The sequence below is a fragment of the Panthera onca genome, chromosome D4 (genome assembly GCF_046562875.1).
Source record: "Panthera onca isolate mPanOnc1 chromosome D4, mPanOnc1 haplotype 2, whole genome shotgun sequence".
NCBI lineage: Eukaryota > Metazoa > Chordata > Mammalia > Carnivora > Felidae > Panthera > Panthera onca.
The window spans coordinates 42,183,518-42,203,776 of NC_138351.1; the positions used below are offsets into that span (position 1 = coordinate 42,183,518).

At 37.8% G+C, this 20,259-nt stretch overlaps 1 protein-coding gene across 13 annotated transcripts in view; it reads right to left on the reverse strand.

Moving 5' to 3' along the window:
* The window catches only part of BNC2 (basonuclin zinc finger protein 2), a 433,693-nt gene that overhangs the window by 60,853 nt on the left and 352,581 nt on the right, over positions 1–20,259 (reverse strand). The gene's annotated exons all lie outside the window — the stretch shown is intronic.

Genomic DNA, 20,259 nt, shown 5'->3' on the forward strand with positions numbered 1-20,259 from the left:
TGTGTATTCCACACCACTATGACTGCCATCTATCATGCCAGAGACACAAAGTCTGGGAAAGGTTTTCAACCTCCAGAGGAGTGGGAGGCAATGTTAATAAGTCTCCTCCTATCAATATTTCATTATTAAAATTTTCAAATATACACAAAAGTTGAAAGAACTTTTACAGTGAGCATCCATGTAACTACCATCTAAATTCTACAATTATCATTTTATTATATTTGCTTGTAAGGGTCTTTTTTATGTATCATTGATCAGCATGAGACAACAGGCATATAATTTACAATTTCAGGGGAAAAAATTCCTGGTATCACCAAGTCAGCACTCATTTTTAAAGTACAGATATAAACATTTCAAGTGCTTAATTTAGACTAATATAATCTTACTTGCATTTGAGTTCTAAATTCTTTCTTTACGCATTCTGGGAAGAATATCTGCTAGGTTATTTATCTGTTTATTTTAACAGCTCAGCACAAAGATACTAAAATGTTATCTGTAATAGCTTAACCTTTGGAAGAATACTTACTTACCTTTGACAGTCTCCAAATGTTTCTGAAAATTTGAAAATGACTTGCAAGCCTCATACACTGGTTTAAGTTATTATCACAATAACAGCCACAAAATAATCATAACAGCTAATTCTCATACAGTATTTACTATATGGCATGTACCAGTCTAAGTGCTTTGCATATTTTAGCTAACTCAACACACAAAATATCTTCATAAAATAGGTACTATTAATATGCTTACCACCCAGTGTCTGGGTGGTTCAGTTAGTTGGTTAAGCATCCAACTCTTGACCTCAGCTCAGGTAATGATCTCACAGTTTGTGGGATTGAGCACCACAATGGGCTCTGTGCTGACAGTGTGGAGCCTGCTTGGGAGTTTCTCTCTGATCCCCCCCACCCTTCTCTGCCCCTCTCCCGCTCACACTCTTCCCCCCTCCTCTCAAAGTAAATAAATAAAATTTAGAAAACAAATTCTCACCATCATTTTAAAGCTATGAAACACGAGGCACAAAGAATCGTACAGTGGTCGTAAGTAGCAGAGTTGGGATTCAATCTTCAGCAACCTTCACAGCTGACTTTTCCACCAACCAATACTTTGTACTGCCTCTCTAGCAAACAAAAAGAACTCTGTGCCTGAAGGAAATCTAATGTTACATCTTTACCATCACTGATGTTACTGCAAACTTATTAACTAATTTGGGAAATTGAACCAATGCCCAATTTTAATAATCTTTTTAAAAATCAACAGATCATTTGTTTTTAAGTAAAAAACACATGTATAAGGTACCTTATGGTTATAACATATTCAGAACAGAAAATAAATATGTATGAATATGGAATCAATGCCTGTACACATAGTTCAATTTACAAAGGTGTGTGATCTTCAACATATTAGCTAACTTCTTTGAATCTGTATCCTCATGGACAAAATGGAGGTAATAATATAATAGTAATACCAACTTCATGGGATCATTATGAGAATTATATAAGATAATCAAAGTTTCAAAGTGCCTTTGATACGATAATATAAGCAGTCGGTAAAAACAGAAAAAAACTTTGTACTGTATGCAGTGCACTGTAGGCACCAACTGTTGTCAATAATAATAATGATAATAATATAAGATCAATGTATATCAGTACAAATTACTATTCACTAGTACCATGAAGGGATCCATAATTTTGTTTTAATGTTGCCACAAGCATAGTTTTAATCTGGGCAAACACAGCCTTCCAGGAGATGGCATCATAAAGGATATTTCTGATTAATTCAAGATGACCAAATAGCACTATAGATTTAGTAGCATCATTTAACTTATAAACAAATCAAATTGGTATCAGCACAAGGTTCCTGGTGGCTATTAAATCTCTACTACATCAACCCAATAGTGTTGGTAAACATTTAAAAATTAAATGTTCAGCTTGGGGCACCTGGACGGCTCAGTCAGTTAAGCGTCCAACTTTGGTCTGGGTCATGATCTCATGAGTTCAAGCCCTGCATCAGGCTCTGGGCTGACAGCTCAGAACCTGGAGCCTGCTTCAGATTCTGTGTCTCCCTGTCTCTCTGCCCCTCCCCTGCTCACGTTCTCTCTCTTTCAAAAATAAATAAATTTTTTAAAAAATTTAAAAATTAAATATTCAGCTAAAGAAACTCAAACTAAAAGGAGAAAAAAAATCTCCTCTTAAACTGAAGGACACAAAAACGAATGATGGTATCAATTTTAATAGTTTAAATTTTAAGTTGGCATTGAGGAAGGAGACTGTAAAAACTTTCACTAACTCTCAGTTTTTGGAAGGACGATGAGACATGAAATCCCTCTGGTTTCCAACTCATGGTCTACAGATAATTTATGTAACTGTTACTTCTTTTCTGATCCTAATGTTATCAGGCAAAACCAGATCCCAAGAATCAAGAAAAGACTCCCTCCTCTCTGTGTTTCCAATTTAAATGAACAAATTCAGAGAAGTCAAGCACTACTGGGTTATTACCCAGGGCACTTGGGTCTAGACTGAGTCTCAAAGAACAGTGATGGAGTCATGGGACCCCTTACTTGGCTTTAACTGAAAAGTCACACAAAGGTCCAGTGGCTTCCCTTGGCTGGCCCATCAGTTCACTCAGGTGTTACTAAGATCCCAACAATCCATATGACTGGGCCATTTAGTCTTTGCAGGTACAAATGGCAATTTGCTGTACATTTTCAATTACACATATATTTTTTCTCCACCATGCCTAACAGTATGTAAAACAAAACAGTGTCATTTTGTACATACAAAGGCACTTTTCAGGGCTCAGTGGCACTCAACACCATGCACTTTCAAAGGACTGATGATGGCGTGATGGGCATGGGACAGGAAAGGGACATCTGTGTTTTCCCCTGTTAAGAGCATAATGCAATTTTCCTGCTAAAAAGAAAGAAAGAAAAAAAAAAAAAGAGGATATTCTCAACCACCTTGAGCCACTGAAAAAGACACATGCTGCTGAAGCCAAGAGAGACTTTTATCCGGACATAAGCAACTGAACATATTTCACTTCCTTAGGCCATACTATTCCCTTCCGTACATTTCCATTATTTCACTGCTCTCAAATTACATGTATCTGTGTGGTTTCCTCAGATACGAGATTCCACTACTATAAAGTTATGTGTTTTGGCTGCAAGCAGCAATCTAGTTCCTACCCAGATGCTTAACGAGACTGTATCTGCCTTCCTAAAATTTCAGTAAAACATATTTAACAATAGTTAGTGACAGTTACATGGTATATACAGTATATACAATGAAATATGGAGCCATAAATCCCCAGAGATGAAAATATAGACTTCATATCCATAGCAGGTATAGCAAAGTCTATTGCTGTTGTAGGGTCAAGAGCTTTAAAAAATGTCTGCTTTAACCCAGATTCCAGCAAATACATATGCACGTATGTATGCGTATTTTGAGGTATACTTATTTCTACAACAAAAAAAGAAGAGTGGGATAAAAGGCAAGCTGCCCTTGTATAAAATTTCTTATAGAATAGTCCCTGAACAAAATGACTTGAAAGCTAACCATGAAACACCACTGACTTTCAGACTTCTAAGTATCCATCTTTAAGCACAGCTCTATCCTAAAGCTTATCTCTGACCCATCCACATGAACTACTATGTCAACTTCCCTGTACACAGTAGGTGTTTAATACACAGTGGGTGCTGTTCACAGTGAATGATAAAGATAACAGAAAAAGAAAAATACACCTGAAACTCCAAATCCCCTTTTGACAATCCTTGCATCCCTCCTGGCTCTCACGGGAGAAAGGGGTTGTGATTGGACTTAAAATGACACCAAGTTTTCTTCTGCCTTTGCATCATGTACCTTTTACACTTAGCCACCTCCTACAGACTCCTAACTCTTCTTCTTGTTAAACTTTGAACAATATATGCCATTTTACACCTCAGAGCTCAGAAAAGGCAGCACAGTAGCTGGTGTATGGATGTGACAGAATGTTTTTATTCCACCCCTGAAAAAAGGCTCCCTGTTTTTGACACACTGGAAAATGTACAGCCAGAGAGTGCTTGAGGCGAAGATGCCACCCTAGCCTTACATCTGTCTGCTTTCATTTGTCTACAACTGTGCTTATGGATAAAACAAGCTTTCCAGATGTCATCACAAGCAGGGCTCATATGCTGATTTCACGGAGACACCATTGTTGGCTGCCAGCATAACAGAGTTGTAAAACTAAAATATTTAAACTCTGAGCTACTCAACACAACTTTGAATGTCACACAGGATCTTATTTCAGGATTAATTAATGTACACCCCAATAAAATAATCATGTGTTAAAAACAGAGCTGTCTGGTGTGCAAGTGGATCTAATTTTCCTCTTTCCAACTGTTCCAGTGGCATACAACTGCATCATGAAGCCATTTCCAAAAGAGGGCACTTATTCCTATCAAGCCCTTAAATATTTCAGGTACTATGTCCCAAGGATCTATATGTTCTCGTGTTCTATAAAAGACATGATGAACCTAAGACAAACAAAAGCAACAGGCCAGTCACAGACTACAAAGATATTTCCACTGAGAGAGGGAAAGGCCAATGACAAGTGATGGGGGGATTACTAAGAGGCAATGTTACACGTACTCATATGTGAAGCTTGGCTTTAGGCAACGTGGTATCAGGGAGCTTGAATATTTGTTAGAGAACACAATATCCCTGTGGTTATAATTACAACTCCGATATAAAAGAGGACTACAGTGGTTTCATAACGTCCCTTAACAAAGAAGAACTCATTGCTTGTGAGCTTCCTGAAAAATTCCTTAAATACACACACACACACACACACACACACACACACATGCACACAGTATTTCTGATTTCCTTTTTTTCTGAACTTACATAACAATTTCGTTGTCACTGAGAAGAGTTCTCGGGAGCTCAGCTTTGGTCTAAATGACCAATCTTAATAACATGTAATATAAGTGCTCTGAGCTGTATTAGAAAAAGAAGCTGATTCACACAGTTGGATAGGCAAGATCTATATGTATCTCCCTTGAACTTGGGCTTTCCTCCTGATCTAGTAAATCTTTTCTAGCCCAGTTTGCATGTTTGTAAACTTGGGTCAGGAATGTTCATTACGCATCTGTTATTAAAAAAAAAAAAACCTTGTTTGTGGGCCATTCTGGATTCAGAAGCTAAATTCATCTCAAAGCCACAAGCCTTTTGCAGTTTCTGCTTAATTTGATAAGAAATCAACTTTATATTAACCCAATCAAGGCATCATACTGGGTCTGTCAGGGCTGGTCCTCCACTTCAGTGGGCTCATCTCAGGTGGCTGCAGCTTACCGCAACAGACAGACAAACAACCATGGTTCCATTCAATGCATAACTTCACTCCACCCCCTACTCCCACAAAACAGTAGAACAAAACACTTCTTTGTGATAGCTTTCCAGGGAGACCATTAACCGAGAGGAGAAAGAAGTCCATTACTTTGTTTTCCCACCATCCTGAATGTTCCTGTCTTCTCTGGAGCTGATCTCGTTCAAACCCTCTGAAAATAAATCACCCCAAAGCACTCAAGATTTCCCTAAAGACCACAGCAGGCTTCCTGCTCTGTGTGTTCCCACTCCTGTGCTGGGAGGCTAATGTGTTTTAGGGATGTTTGTTTTAATGCAAAGAACTTTACTAAAGTCAAAACAACCTGTCATGGCGATCCATCTACTTTGGATGATTCTGGCCTCTTCCACTCCTATTTCAGCCTGAGAGGAGGAGACTAGTGCAAAAAATGAAGACCTGAGTGTTAAATTTCAGTCTTTTTAAGTGTTGGGACAGCAATCATACTTTCTGAGTTAAGAATGATAATATAATCCCTGGCTTTGTAGGACTCCATGTTCCTCCTTCATTTGAGGCTGGGGTAAATTTCTAGCTTGGGAAAGGAATAATCCCTGCTGAAGTCCAGCTGCACTTAATTCCCCCACACTAAAACCAATATATACCTATGCTATTACCCTTCCAGTACCACAGGTGAACAGTGTCATGTGAAAGAGTCTCTTCATAAAATTATTTTGAGCAATGCTAACTTAATCAAAGCCTAATGATCATCTTTTTGGCAAAAGTACATTCCCACAAACATTTAATGATACATCACACTCTCAAATATTTGAGCTAAAATTCATTTTCTGTTCTTTAAAGCTCACTTTTAGGTTTCTAGGGAGAGTGAAAATTATTAAACAGTAGCAATCTGAGAGATTCACATGACGACTTTCATCTCATCTTTGCTTTTTAAATCCACTGGGGAATCCAGAAGTGACACCTTCCAGACTCCCCCTTTACAGATGAGGAGAGAGATGGGCAAGCCGGTTACCTGTTTGCCTAAGAGCACAGAGGTGAGCCTGGAGAGGAGCTGGAAGTGCACTAGTTTACTTGAAGATCAGCTAGAAGCACAGTGTTGAGGTCAATTGTCCTCTCCTGGCTACAGACCAGAGGACATAATAACAGCAATAAGTCTGTTAGCCAGGACAGAGCCTGTTCTCAATGCTGAAACCTAACAGGTTACTCTCAGGTCCCTATTTGAATACAATTGCATTAAAAAATAACCCAATTTAACAATTCAGAAGTTCTGATATATGTTTTATAAAAATGTATGAGAGACCTAAAAGCCATGGAGAGCCATAACTTTGAGCTGCCTCATTTGTTTCTCTTTTATTACAGTCCTGCACGGTGGGCACAAGCCCTTCACTGAAAAGAGAACATTAAATCTTTATTCTAAACTGTTTTAGCAGAACGATATTAATAGTTGAATATTATTTTGTCTGACTGATAAAATACCATTCAAATAAGACCAAAGAGAGCACTGAACCCCAGCTAACTCCTGTGAGGAAAAAGTGACGAGCTATCTTCAGAAATAATAGTTTCTTGTCACTCTTTAACATTTCTACTGCTGTATAAGCCCAAAAGCCGAATAGCTAGAGTGAAGGTGGCTTTCAAAAATACACATTTCTATGGGTCCTCCTTAGTAGGGAAAATAGCTGTATGAAATATTCTTTCTCCTCCTTGTATGTCTGTTTGGTCTTTAATAATACAGAATCAGTAAGGAATCAACATGGACTCATGAGCAAACCATGAGGAAACCACTTTGTTTCCATGGATATTTTACCAGAGATGGAGAAACAGGACAAATTTCAAGTTTAGAGGAGAGAATTCAACATTGGAAAATATATAGACACTAGTGTGATTCAATTCAGCAAAAACCCCAATACTACTATTCATGGCTCTTTCTTGGTGCTATCTTTCTACTACAAAACTACGTATCTCACTTGGAACAAAAAGGCACCCTTTTTTTTTACTTCAATTTCTGTGTCATTACAAACAATTTCAGTAAGGGGTTATCCCAAAACCATACAAGTGGCTTTTTCTTTGAAAGGTTTCTAATTTCTATACAATTCACATATATCTTGATGTTCTAAATAACATAAAAAATAAAATACTAACAACGCCTAAGTTAGGAAGCCTGTTCCCTGCTCAAGACACCTCTTTTTAAATAATTGAATAACAACAGGATAAGTAGGCAAATAGGGTTTATATAGCACTAACATGCCAACACTTAAACTAACTGAAAAATTACATTGAACCTCATTTGAACTCACATCAATAAATTAAACAACTTTGTGGAAGTATTTCCACATGAAAGCTATTGAGTCAAATGTTTTAGTAGGAAACAAAAAAAAATTTTAATTGGCAAATGAATGGTTATATGTGGAGATATTTTCGTTCACTGAAATATCTGATTCAGGGCTTAGCCTGCAAATACGAAGATTTAGTGTGCTGTCTTAGATACTGTATTGATTCTAAGTTCCCATTTAAAAAAAAATGCTGTAGTGGAAGCGTTTCTGAAATATTTGAATCTTAATCCCTATTATTCAGTGAGCCTTACTCACTAGCCAATCAAGGAGCAAAGATTAAAGTCAAACTAGCTCAAAACCAAAAACAATTTTAAAAGATAATGTCCTAAAAAAAAAAAAAGATAATATCCTGAACACAGATTAAAGCCTTCATTTTTTACAAAAAAAGGAAAATTCTGATTGGTGGGTCCCATCAAAATTATAAACAAAAAATTTTAGGAATCACAAAACCATCTAAATTATGTTTTAGTCAGTACTAATTACCCTATCTTTAAAAATGTTTATTTATCAAGCCCATTCAGTATAAAACTTTATACAAAAATAAAATTTTAACATGAGTTTTCTAAGCCAGCATGTCAAATAGAAATATTTGACCCACAGAAGTAATTTTAAATTTCCAAGTAACAAGAAAAATGTGAAAAGAGGTAAAATTAGCTTTAATTTTAATAATATATTTTACTTAACCAACATGTCCAAAATATTATCTGTTCAACATATAATATAAAAATTCTTAGTATTTTACAATTGTTTTTTGTACTAAATCTTTAAAATCTGTTAAGTGTTTTACCTTTACCACATATCTCAGTTTGGTATGGATACTGGAAATGTGGGTATGCAACTAAAGAAATCTTTTTAAAATTTTAAGTTTAATGGATATGTGGTTAGTGATTACTGTATTAGACAGCATAAGTCTATAGTGTAATAATCTTAATTCACCTTGCATTGAAATATTATGTTTTAACATACAGCAAAATCCTGCAACTAGATAAATCTTTTAAAAGGCAAAATATAAAGCATCAATCATTGCTGGTCTGAGGGTAGGAGGGCTGAGTTGAAATGTTGTATATGCAAATATGATCCATGGTTTACATAAATGTGTTTCTGACATTTTTCATTTTCCATGCACATGTGTGGTGATGTGTGATTTAGCATCCTAAGGAGAAAAACACATCACCCATCTTCAAAGGCTCTTGGCTGATATTTTATGTTACCCGCCTTTCTCCTCCCCAAAGGCTAACTCCATGGCAGGTTTGAAGTGCTTTCAAAAGGAAACATTCTTGAGTGATTTGAGTGTTACAGAAGGGGAGGGGGGGCTGAAAAGTTTCTTACCCTCTAAAAACTCAGATCCTTCCATATGTTCAGGTGACTCCAAGGAATGTTAACAGAACTTGAAGAGACAGAACTTAGTGCTCAAAACGCCTGTGCTGGAGTAAGAGCCCTGATGAATTATGTGAACTGGATCAAATTATTAAAAGTTTCCTAATGCCTACTTGAGTAACAATACTGTTTATCTCTCCCTTGAAAAAGATATTTTGTAAGAAAATAAACATCTTTCTATTCTTCTGATGATCCCCATATTCAAATGTTTAATATCTAATTCCAGTATCACCAAGTCAGAAACCCGCCTCCCTGTTATCAGAGTGAAATTTCATCTTCCTCTAAAAGCCCATCTAAATAGAATTCACATCTTTATTGGAACAAAGTTTAGCGTCTATGTACTTCATATTACGTGTGTGTGTGTGTGTGTGTGTGTATGTATGTAAGGACATTTTGTTGTTGTTGTTGTTACATTCTAAGCACCTATTGGGCAGGGACAATGGCCTAGTCACTCTTATTCTCCTTAGTCAGGTGGTCAGTACAGGTGTGCTAGATAGAAAGCGCTCTGGGCTCTGTGAAAAAGATACAAAGAAGAGAGGGTCCCTACTCTGAAAGGGCTTATTCTCTAGTTGAGTTAAACACAACTAGACAACTATCAATAAAATGCAGTATGCCCAATTTAGTGTCAGAATAGGCAATTTCTAACCTGCTGGTACTGAATTCCTTGTAAGAAAGAGTTGACAGGGATCTTTAAGAATTTGAATAAGTTGAATACAAGAGCTAAGATCCTACTGGCCAGATGGTTCAAAATGAGCAGAGGCAAGGAGATGGAGTACAAGTCTGGCGAACAGAGCAATGGGCTGTCATGTGGCTGTCATGGCAGGTTCCCACAGGGTGTGAAAGAGCAGAACCTGACATTTTAAATGAGAATGGGACCATGTTAAGAATGGCACAGACAGCTAAGACAAATATTTTTTATTTTATGTTGCAGTTAGTGAAAAGCCACTGAGAATTTTGAGTAGCAAGTAAAATGATGAAAGTGGGATTTATGGAAGAAGGATCTGGCCACAGCTTCAAGGACGTACACGGCTAAGTGGTAAATCAAGTCCATTTCAGTAATATACTCAGCAGGTGGTGAGGGTCTGATCAAGGGGGGTGGCCATTCAAATAAAGAGAAGATGCATTTTCCAGAAAGAACAAGATCTGGTAACTGACCAGACAGAAGAGGAACAAAAGTAAGAATATTTTTTCTATCTATACTGAATACCTTGCAAGCAGGGGGAAATGACAGAATTTTAAGGGAGAGCGAGAAGTCTGAAGGCTTAAGCAAGAAGACAATGAAGCCATATTAAAATAAAAGAGATGTAAAGATACATACACGTGTTCACTTGTAATTGTGTGTGTGTGTGTGTGTGTGTGTGTGTGTAAGTGTGCACATGTAAGTACAGAGGATTTACTATTGGTGTCTTAGAACTATTTTCACTGCAGTTGAAATCTCATCTCTTTTTAAGTTATATAGGAACAAAGAAAAATAATGACTACATGTTACCAAATTTATCAAAATCATCATTCCCTCTGTAAGTATATTGATATCCACAGCATGCTAAATGAACAAAACTAGTAAACCATACTCTGGCATGTTATGCACCCTGTTTTTAATGATTTATGAAGAGTCAGTTGTTTGTTCTTAGATCTATGAGTTTCATCTATAAATATAGTTTCATGGGGCGCCTGGCTGGCTTAGTCAGTGGAGAATGTGACTCTTGATCTTGGGATTTTGAGTTCGAGCCCCATGTTGGGTGTAGAGATTACTTACAAATAAAATCCTTCAAATATATATATACATAGTTTAGTGGTGCTGGGTGGCTCAGTCAGTTAAGCATCCGACTCTTGATTTCAGCTCAGGTCATGATCTCATGGTTCATGAGATTGAGCCCCACATTGGGCTCCGTGCCTACAGCAAAGAGCCTTTTTTGGGATTCTCGCTTTCCCTCTCTCTCTGACCCTCCTCCATTCACACTCTCTCTCTTTCAAAATAAACTTAAAAATTAAAGAAAAAAATATATATATACAGTTTCATAATTTGATGAAATATGATTTAAAAATCAATGAAATATGATTGTAAAAAAAAGTTGAATGCCTTGGGAAGCCTTGACAAGGATGGATCACTTAAAAAAATCCTGCTCTCAGTGGGCTACTGTAAAAGAGTTAAGACTTCTGCACTCAAGGCAACTCATTCGTGTCCACATTCTAGGTTCACTTTAAAGTAACTCCAGGAGAAAATCCTAGTGATACATTACAAATGTCATATGTAAAAATCCAGTTTAGAATGCCAATGGGCACAGCCATCTATACCTCAAACGTTTGGAGAATGAATGCACATTTAAATATTTTAAGTTTAAGATACCTAGAACATGTGGTTTGTTTTGGTAAAGTTTCACCACTTCAACTGATTAACTGCAAAAGATAAGAGGGATTTGCTACTACATATGGTTTCCTCAAAGCAACAAAAGCACAGACTGAGAATTACTGTAATATGTATTTACTTGGCAGGTTGTATAGGTATTCCTGCTGTGATGTTATGGTCCATCGAGAAATCACACGCTATACTTCTGATCTTTTAGGAATACATGCCATGCATCCAAACACTAGCAAAAGCTACAGCCTTTGGGGATGGTAAAGTCCTGCACAATTTTTCCCTCTATAGCTATCCATAAGGTTGACCCAATAATGACGGGTAATAAGCATCATTACAAATCAGTCACAGCAAACTGCTGCTAAAATCTTTATGAGCTATCTAAAATGGTGTGCCTTAATACAACTTAACATGTAGGTAAGTTTTTTATAGGCATTACTGAGACAACATTCTTTATCATTAGTATAAATAACATTCGCAACATTAGCTTTTATGAAAATATTTTGTGTTGATCGTCTACACTAGAGATTAAACAGATTTATAATTCCCCAGCTCTTAATGTTATTTCATCTTTATTCAGAAGTTTCATAGAGGAAACTGTAAATGAGTGATTAAGCCACTTATTTTTTATATAAGACCTGCTTTGAACAAAGTATGCACACAGAGAAAGCATTTATTACCAGCCAACACTGATACAGGTAAGCAAAGACATTTATTTGTGTTTCTCAGAAAACACATACAAACTGAGGTCCTTGAAATACCCATTTGCCCACCAGTATATCCTGATAGATTTTTACTGTCAGAAAGAGGTTTTCTCTGCCCTGTCTGATGACATCCGGATTTGGTCAACTACCTGAAGCTAAAAGTTATAAATTCAGAAGAGTTCTTCAAAGTTCAATATTAAAAACATATTTATTAGAAATATTTTAAATTTCTAATAAGGCATTGGGAGAAAGAAGGGCGAGTTAATGATTGGTTCATACAGAGTTTTACTGAGTACCTAAAATAAATACAGCAACTTTTCTAGGCAGACCATAAAGATGAATGAAATACTAAGATAATTCTTCAGATCTATAGTAACCTCCCTCTGTCCTTTCTTCAGTTAATAAACATTTCAGACATGTCTACAGTGTGCTAGGGACTGAGAATACACAACCTAGTAAGACCTTCAAGGAGGTTGTATGGTTTGATGGAAAAGCCAGGCAAAAGGGTAGGCAGCAGGCAGTGCAGCTGGCACCATACTGGGAGAGGGTGCTCTGCCTGCACAGAGGAGGGCCCAGGAAAGCTTTCTAGCAAAGATGCCTTCTGAGCCAAGTCTGAAAGGAAGAGCAGGGGAAGATGAGCCATGTAAGTAGAAGCAGCAGCAAGGAAAAAGGGACTGAGGAGGTGGGGAAAGTGTGGCATGTTTAGCGAGAAAGCTGGCAGACTGGAAAGATGTGAACAAGAGAGAGATGAAGTAGTTTGAAGAGACAGGAGGATAGAGAGGCAGGCAGGGGCCAAATTCATTCAGTCCTCTGTTCATCCAACATTTACTGGCCACATACTATAAGCTCGATTTTGTTCTAGGCACTGAGGACTGTAGTGAACAAAACACACAAATCCTTAGCCTCATGGAGCTTAAATCCTGGTGGAAGACAAAAGTAATAGGCTAGCTACATAAAATATGGACTACATTAGATATTACTTCTTAAGGAGGAAAAAACAAAGTAGGGAAGGAGGATCTGAAATGTCTGGGGTGAGGAAAAGCTGGAATTTCAGATATTATAGCCAAAGAGAGATTTGTTGAGGGGACCTCAGAGTTGAGATCTGATATCTGGGGGGAAAGTACTGCAGGTGGAAGGAAACCAGTGTGGCTAAACTCAAATGAGTAAGGGGGAGGGAAGTAGGGGATGTGGTCGGAGAGGGAAGGCTGGGAAACAGGTCATACAGGACTGGTAAGTCCTCTAAGGCTTGGTTTTTGACACAGGGGGATCGCTCTCAGTTTTTTTATTTTTTAAGTTTATTTATTTTTTTGTAGTAATCTCTGCACCTAATGTGGGGCTTGAACTCGTGACCCCAAGATCAAGAGTTGTATGGTCTTCCAACTGAGCCAGCCAGGCACCCCTCTCTGAGTTTTGATCAAGATTTGGCATGCCATGTTTAAGAGTTTGGACTTTGCCTCAACCAGAAGAAAGGCATTGAAGCATCATTAGCAAGTGTGACCTTATATGAATTGGAGGAGAGAATGGATTAGCAGCAAAAAGACCAGTTTAAAGGCTGCTACAGAGATTCCCAAGGGGGAAAAATGATTAGGGCCTGAATAGGGTGGTGATGGAACATCAACTCTTATCTAAACTATTAACAGCTACTAAAAAAGGATGACTGTAGTTTAACCTATTTGCTTTCCTAGTCTAACATGACAGTGAGCAGCACGACAAAAGAAATCAGCAGCAAATATTCCCAAATATTGCTTAAATTCAAGATAAAGTGAAATTGCTTTTCTGTTCCATAGAGTGGGTCCATTTCTATACTAGAAGTCATGCCATTAGCTCTGAGGATTTGAGGCTTGAAGGTTAAGAGACCATTGTAGACTTAAACAGACCACATACTCAAAAGCACCACCATAGTGATATGAATATCAATCTGACATATGTGGTTCCCAGAGAACCTTTTAACAGTAGGTATGTTCTGTCTAGAGATCTAGTAAATCCAGGGGATGGAGGGTTCGATGTGTGCATCGCATGAATGTGCCCAAAGTGGCAGGGGCACTGAATTTAGCTCAGGCCTAGCCCACCAGGACCAAGCCATGTGCTCTGATTTTGGATGCATCTGTCCAGAAAGGGCATTTTTTTTTTTTCTAATTCCCATAAAGGCTCAACATAGGCTAGAACATCTGAATTTAATCAGGGGTCCCAGAAGACTGATGGGAGTCAGATTAACCACGACAGAAAGTGTCTGAGACTCTGGGAAGATTACACTACTCTGGACTATACAAGCCCCTACTACAGAAGATTCCATTTCTTTTCTTTTCTTCTTTTTTTGAAACATATAATGATGCCACAACCTATAATTTGTCCTTTTTTTGCTAAGACTACATTTTCCCCTGAAATGATTCTGTTTAGGACACATGCAGAATATAGGTTTATTTCTTTAGAACTAGCATCGGACTATTAAAAATAGCGTCATTATTGTGTCTACAACAAACATTCACAAGGGCCCTAAATTGCACTTAAGCACAATTACCTTAATGTCAGTTGAGGTTTTACGACACAACCGTGAGGCACTTTATTTTTAAGGCAGTTTAACTTGCTTCATTCCTAAGAACAGACATTCAAGTTTTAAATCTAAGGCTCTCAATAAGATGATTAAGCTATGCTCAGCAGTTTCTTTAAATATTTAAGAGAATTTTCATCATCTAAATATTTATGGCAACAACACAGCCAGGTGCGTTTTTTTTTTCCTTCTGCTTGTCAGAAATAAGAGATCCATATCTTTTCCAAAGCTGGGGAGGGGGTTGCCTCAATAATCAAAAACTAACTCCTACCAAGCTCTTTAGAATCCCAGAAACTGATGAGAAAACTTTATTCAAACATGTGCATTCAAAGTAATATATAGTTCCCAGATACCTAGCAAGGCACTGCCTTGAATGGTAGGGCTAGTAGCTAGAGAGGGCTTTCTTTTGAAAGGAGTATCTTCTGCCTATTCCCATCACCACACCAACAGCCTTTTAGCAGTACTGCTGCCATCATAAGGGGCACGGTGCTCTTTTTCTGAAGATGGTAATAAAGTCCCACAGATGAGGTGTGACCCAGGTGCTCCTCACAGTCTGGCACTGCCTACAGTAAGGTGCTCGGGAGTCTGTTCAGCCTTGCTGGTTGTCAGCACGCCATTTCTCAGATGGCCACTCCACCAGGCTCCGAGCAGCCTTTTTAGGAACTGCAGTGTCAGAAAGGCGTTTCTGAGTCATCTCTAACTGTGAGAGGGGAACTCCCTAAGCACCCTGTTTGAGATAGGCCTCATTTCTAGACTAGAAAGAACAGCATTCATTATCTCATTTATCCCCCCAAAACAGCTCTATGAAGTAAATGGGGGCAGTTATTATTCTGTCCACTTTAGATAAAATTCCAGGACTGCAAATTTTAATGATGTTAATTAGTAAGCTTTATTGGCAAAAGCAGAGACCATACCCCTTGATACACAATGGAGTATTACATATTTTCTAATTCATTAATTCATTTTCAAATTTATATTTATTGATTGCTTATTAATGCCACACAACCATACTGGAAGCTAAATATACCGAATAATAAAACAGAAATGATCTCTGTTCTCAAGGAGCTTAGAGTCTGGTGGGGGAGATGGATATTAAATAAACAAACAGGTAAACAAACATAGGATTACAAAGTGTGAAAAGTGACACGAAAGAAAAGTATAGGAGCTATGAGAAAAGAAAAATAGGGAAACATCATTTAGACTGGATGATACTTACGCAGAGAAACGAGTATGAATTAGCCAGAAGAAGAGTCTGGGCTATGAGCACCCAACATGGTACAGGACACAGTGTGCATCCTTGAAAGAAGGCGGTGGGGGTTAGTCAGTCATGCCTACGAACAGGTAAAGAGCTTTTAAAGAATTTTCTGTTTTCTGCTGTCTCCTATCTTGAACTGTGATGTCTGATATTGGAAAAGAGTGCTTTACTGACAGACCTGGATTCTGGTTACAGCTCTACCATGGAGGCCCAACCCTGGGGTCCCTTCCCCATTACTCCTCGAAGGAAGTGAGCTCCTCTGTCAGAGGAGGTCAGACCATCTGCCCCGGGCCTACTGGAGAGCAAATGGGAAAAAATAATGTGAACACAACACAACATAGATGCTGGACACATTTGAGATATTATTAATCACAGTCTTATTAGTTGATAAAATTAGTCTATCTGCCATAAAAGGAACACAAGTATGTTCAGTTCTTTAAAAAAAAAAACCACAGTGTAAGCAAATTCAAATTTTAAAATAGGTACACGAATAACTATAGTTAAAATTTACTGCACGCAAGTATCTGCTGGGCATTATGCCAAGCCCTTAACATGCTATCTCACTTAATTCTTACATCAATCTTCCAAGGTGAATATTAGTATTCTCATTTTATAGGTAAGAAAGCTAAGGCTCAGACAGGTTAAATTACTGAAGTCAGGTATATGTTTGTGTTCAATTCCGGTAGTCTGATTCCAGAGCCTATGTTAAGGGATTATTTTTACTAATCTATTATTAGTTAATAAATTATTGATTATATTACCATACAATGACCCAGCATTTAACCATATCACAGTAAACCCCATCAGTTGTTCCTCTGACATACCTCAAACATATGCCTCTCCTGTTTGCTCTACCATCAAATGTAGTAACTTCTCCATGAAACCTTAAATAGCCTTCCAGCTGGTTGTTCTGCCTACAATATCTTCAATTTCCAATCCATCCTCTATCATATTTTGTAGACCACATTTTGTAGCTGGGTATTCACAAATTCACAGCACCTGAGCCATGTAGCTGGCTGCCCCAGGTCCTCTATTCCTTCTCTCCACAAACCCTCCAGGCCAGCCCCCCTGGCTGGAGCACATCTCTGGCTACATTCATGCTGACTCTGTACCTGCCTTTTCACCACATTCCTTCTCTTCCTGCCCCTCTCCAAGAATACTCTCCTCGCTGTTCAGAATCCCACTCATCCACCAAAACTCAACTTAACTCTCGTGTGCCTCATTAAGCTTCCTCCCATCTTTAGTAACCTCATGTATCTCCAAATCCAGGGCATTTAATGAGCATCCAATACACCTGAATTTTTGCCACTTCTTGCATTCTTGTTTAACAGCTACACTTTTAAACTTCTAAATGTATATATAACTTGTCTCTATAATCAAATGAAAGGTCACAGATGGCAAGAATAGCATTATTTTTCTGTGATTTTCCAGGGTTCAAACCGAAAGAAGAAGATAATTCAAAAAATATCTAGAATGAGAAATCTTACATTCAAAATTCATACTTTATGTGTGATTGAACAATTAGAGTCTGTTTTGTCCTTGCCCATCTGGTCACAAATACAGGTCTGCATTATGTCAAACCACCTTTGACACAAGCTTGCAAAGTGTGGCTAAAGGATTTAGTTTTATGGAATAGGTAGGGCAGGGATACAGGTGAGAGAAAAATTGTCATCCTCATTTAATCATTTTAAATATGGTACTAAAAAGAGCATTATCTAGACACCTGTCACTTTTGTTTTAAGATCACACTAATATTTAATACCTATTTGGAGTTTTACACCTAACCAAATACTTTCATAGGAATGAGACAGGCAGTTAACGGGGTTGTCCAGTATCTTACATTAGTTAACTGACCATCAGAATGTGAAGCCATTTCTACAAGGTGGAATCTCTTCTAGCATCCTGGTATAAGTCACCAGGCAGTAGAAAACAGGTTAACAGCATAGATTCCAGAGCTAAACCATCTCAATTCAAATCCCAGCTCTGTCACTTACTAGCTGTGTGACCTTGGGCAAGTTACTTACATGATCTCAGTTTCCTCATCTGTGGAATAAAGTTAGCAATCATACTTAGTACACAGAGTTGTTCTGAGGATAAAATGAGCAACTATACAGGTGGAATGGTGTAAGTTCCTTTGCTTTATCATTCTATAATATGCTCTTTAGCGCGTGTGTGTGTATGTGTGTGTGCGTGAGAGAGAGAGAGAGAGAGAGAGAGAGAGAGAGAGGAAGAGAGAGAGGAAGAGAGAGAGAGAGAGAGAGAGAGAGAAGTCTAATTAGCTTTCCAAACAATCAGCTGAAAGGAGTCTTTATTATTCACATAAACGGGTCAGGCTTATTCTTTTCACCAAAAATCTTGTGGAACAAGGGAAATAACTTACTTCATGAGTCAGTGATGAAAACCATTCCTCAACACATCTTTTGACTGATATGATATCATGCTTTTTTAATGTAATGCTCTTTAAGTTTCCAACTGTCAACACTTTTCACACATTTTTCCCTCACAACCATTCAATGAAACGGATGGATAGATGGCTGGGTGTACAGATGGTGAGTAAAAGATGAATAAAACCTTAGATTCAGAGAAGTTAAATGGCTGGATTAAGGTCAAGTAAAAACTGGCTCTCATACTGCCCAAACCAATGTCCATACAAACTGACAGTACTTCTCTGGAGTTCACTTGTCCTGTGGTGCACACAAAATCTAAGAAGCATGAACAGGGGTCCCATAAGCCCCCTCTCCACAACTGGTTTAATGGAAAATCTTCATCCCATCCATTAGGAGTCGGGTAGAGGCTAAGTAAGTTTCTTACCTTTTCTCTGTGCTGAATACAACCAACTCTCAAAGAAAGGTCAAGAGACTCCAGGTTTGACCTGGAGGGGGATCAGAACTCTTAAGGCCTGTTGTAGATACCCACAGATTCAGCTACTGCTGAACTGCACCAGCTAAATTGCTAAGAACAGAGAAAAAGTGAGTAAATTTGAGAATATCAAGACACTTCGTCCTTTCTTGGATATTTAAATGCATTTCTTATTTGCAAGGGTGTTGTTTGACTTTGTATTTCCTAACATGTACTTTATAAATTGTTAATCCCAGGAAAAAGGTCTTCCTGGGAAATGTACCATATTCTATGGCTCTTTTTAAGGGGGAGGGAAAGAAAGAGATACACAATGCTTATCCTTACATTAAAAGGTTAAATTTGGGTTAACACTTTTTTAATGGCTAATTTTATGTTATGTGCACTTCATTGATTTTTAATTTTTTTTTAATGTTTATTTATTTTTGAGAGAGACAGAATGTGAGTAGGGAATGGGCAGAATGAGAGAGGGAGACATAGAATCTGAAGCAGGCTCCAGGCTCTGAGCTGTCAGCACAGAGCCTGACATGGGGCTCAAACTCATGAACCGTGAGATCATAACCTGAGCTGACATCCAATGCTCAACCAACTGAACCACCCAGGCGCCCCTGGGTTAACACTTTTTCACCTAGTCTTTCTCAAACTCATCTAACCTTCACCAACAATTATTAGCATCCCACAGAAAAAAATGCTTTGTGAGAATACCCTTGGGAATACTGGTTTAGACAAATTTTCCCACTCTGTTTTGTTTTTTTATCTTTTTCTGCTTTTATTCTTCATTGGACTGAAGAATTAACTTGAAGAATGTCATTCTGGCAATTACTTTGTGTCTTCTAAGATTTGGAAACAAGACCCTTTACAGGTGTGAAGAGGTCACAGAATCAAGTAGGAAAACTAGACCAAAAATTAAGAATTACAGGAAACCAACACTTTATACAAAAACACAATGCTGTTCCATTTTATAAGATTTCTATTAGCAGTAAGCTCCAGAAAGACTGTATATTGGCATTCCAGGCTCTCCATTGATGATGGGATGGGGTTAATCCCTGTAGAAGGCAAAACAAATGCATAAATACCAGAAGGTGGTTTCCTTGGCCTCATGAACCAAACCAAAGTAGGAGCTATTGCAAACATATTTTAATTCACTCTAGATTTATAGGATTGGGAATTTTTACCTTACCAATAAGACTTTCCAAAAGCACAGGTGAAAATTTCCTACCATGACAGTTATAGGAATTATTTCTTGCCCCAAGATAGTACTGGTATGAAGAAGTGGAATTGTGCAGTTTCTTAGAATATATGAAAGAAAAATAGAAACAGCAAGAAACGCAAAAAAAAAAAAATCTTAAAATGTAATATACATGGTTTATCTCCTATATATTTTTTATCCCAAAACATTAACAAATACCAATTCTAAGCAGAACTGGCATGTTAGGAATGAGGACATTTTGAGGGTCAGAAAAAGGGGGGCACCTGGGTAGCTCAGTTGGTTAAGCATCCAA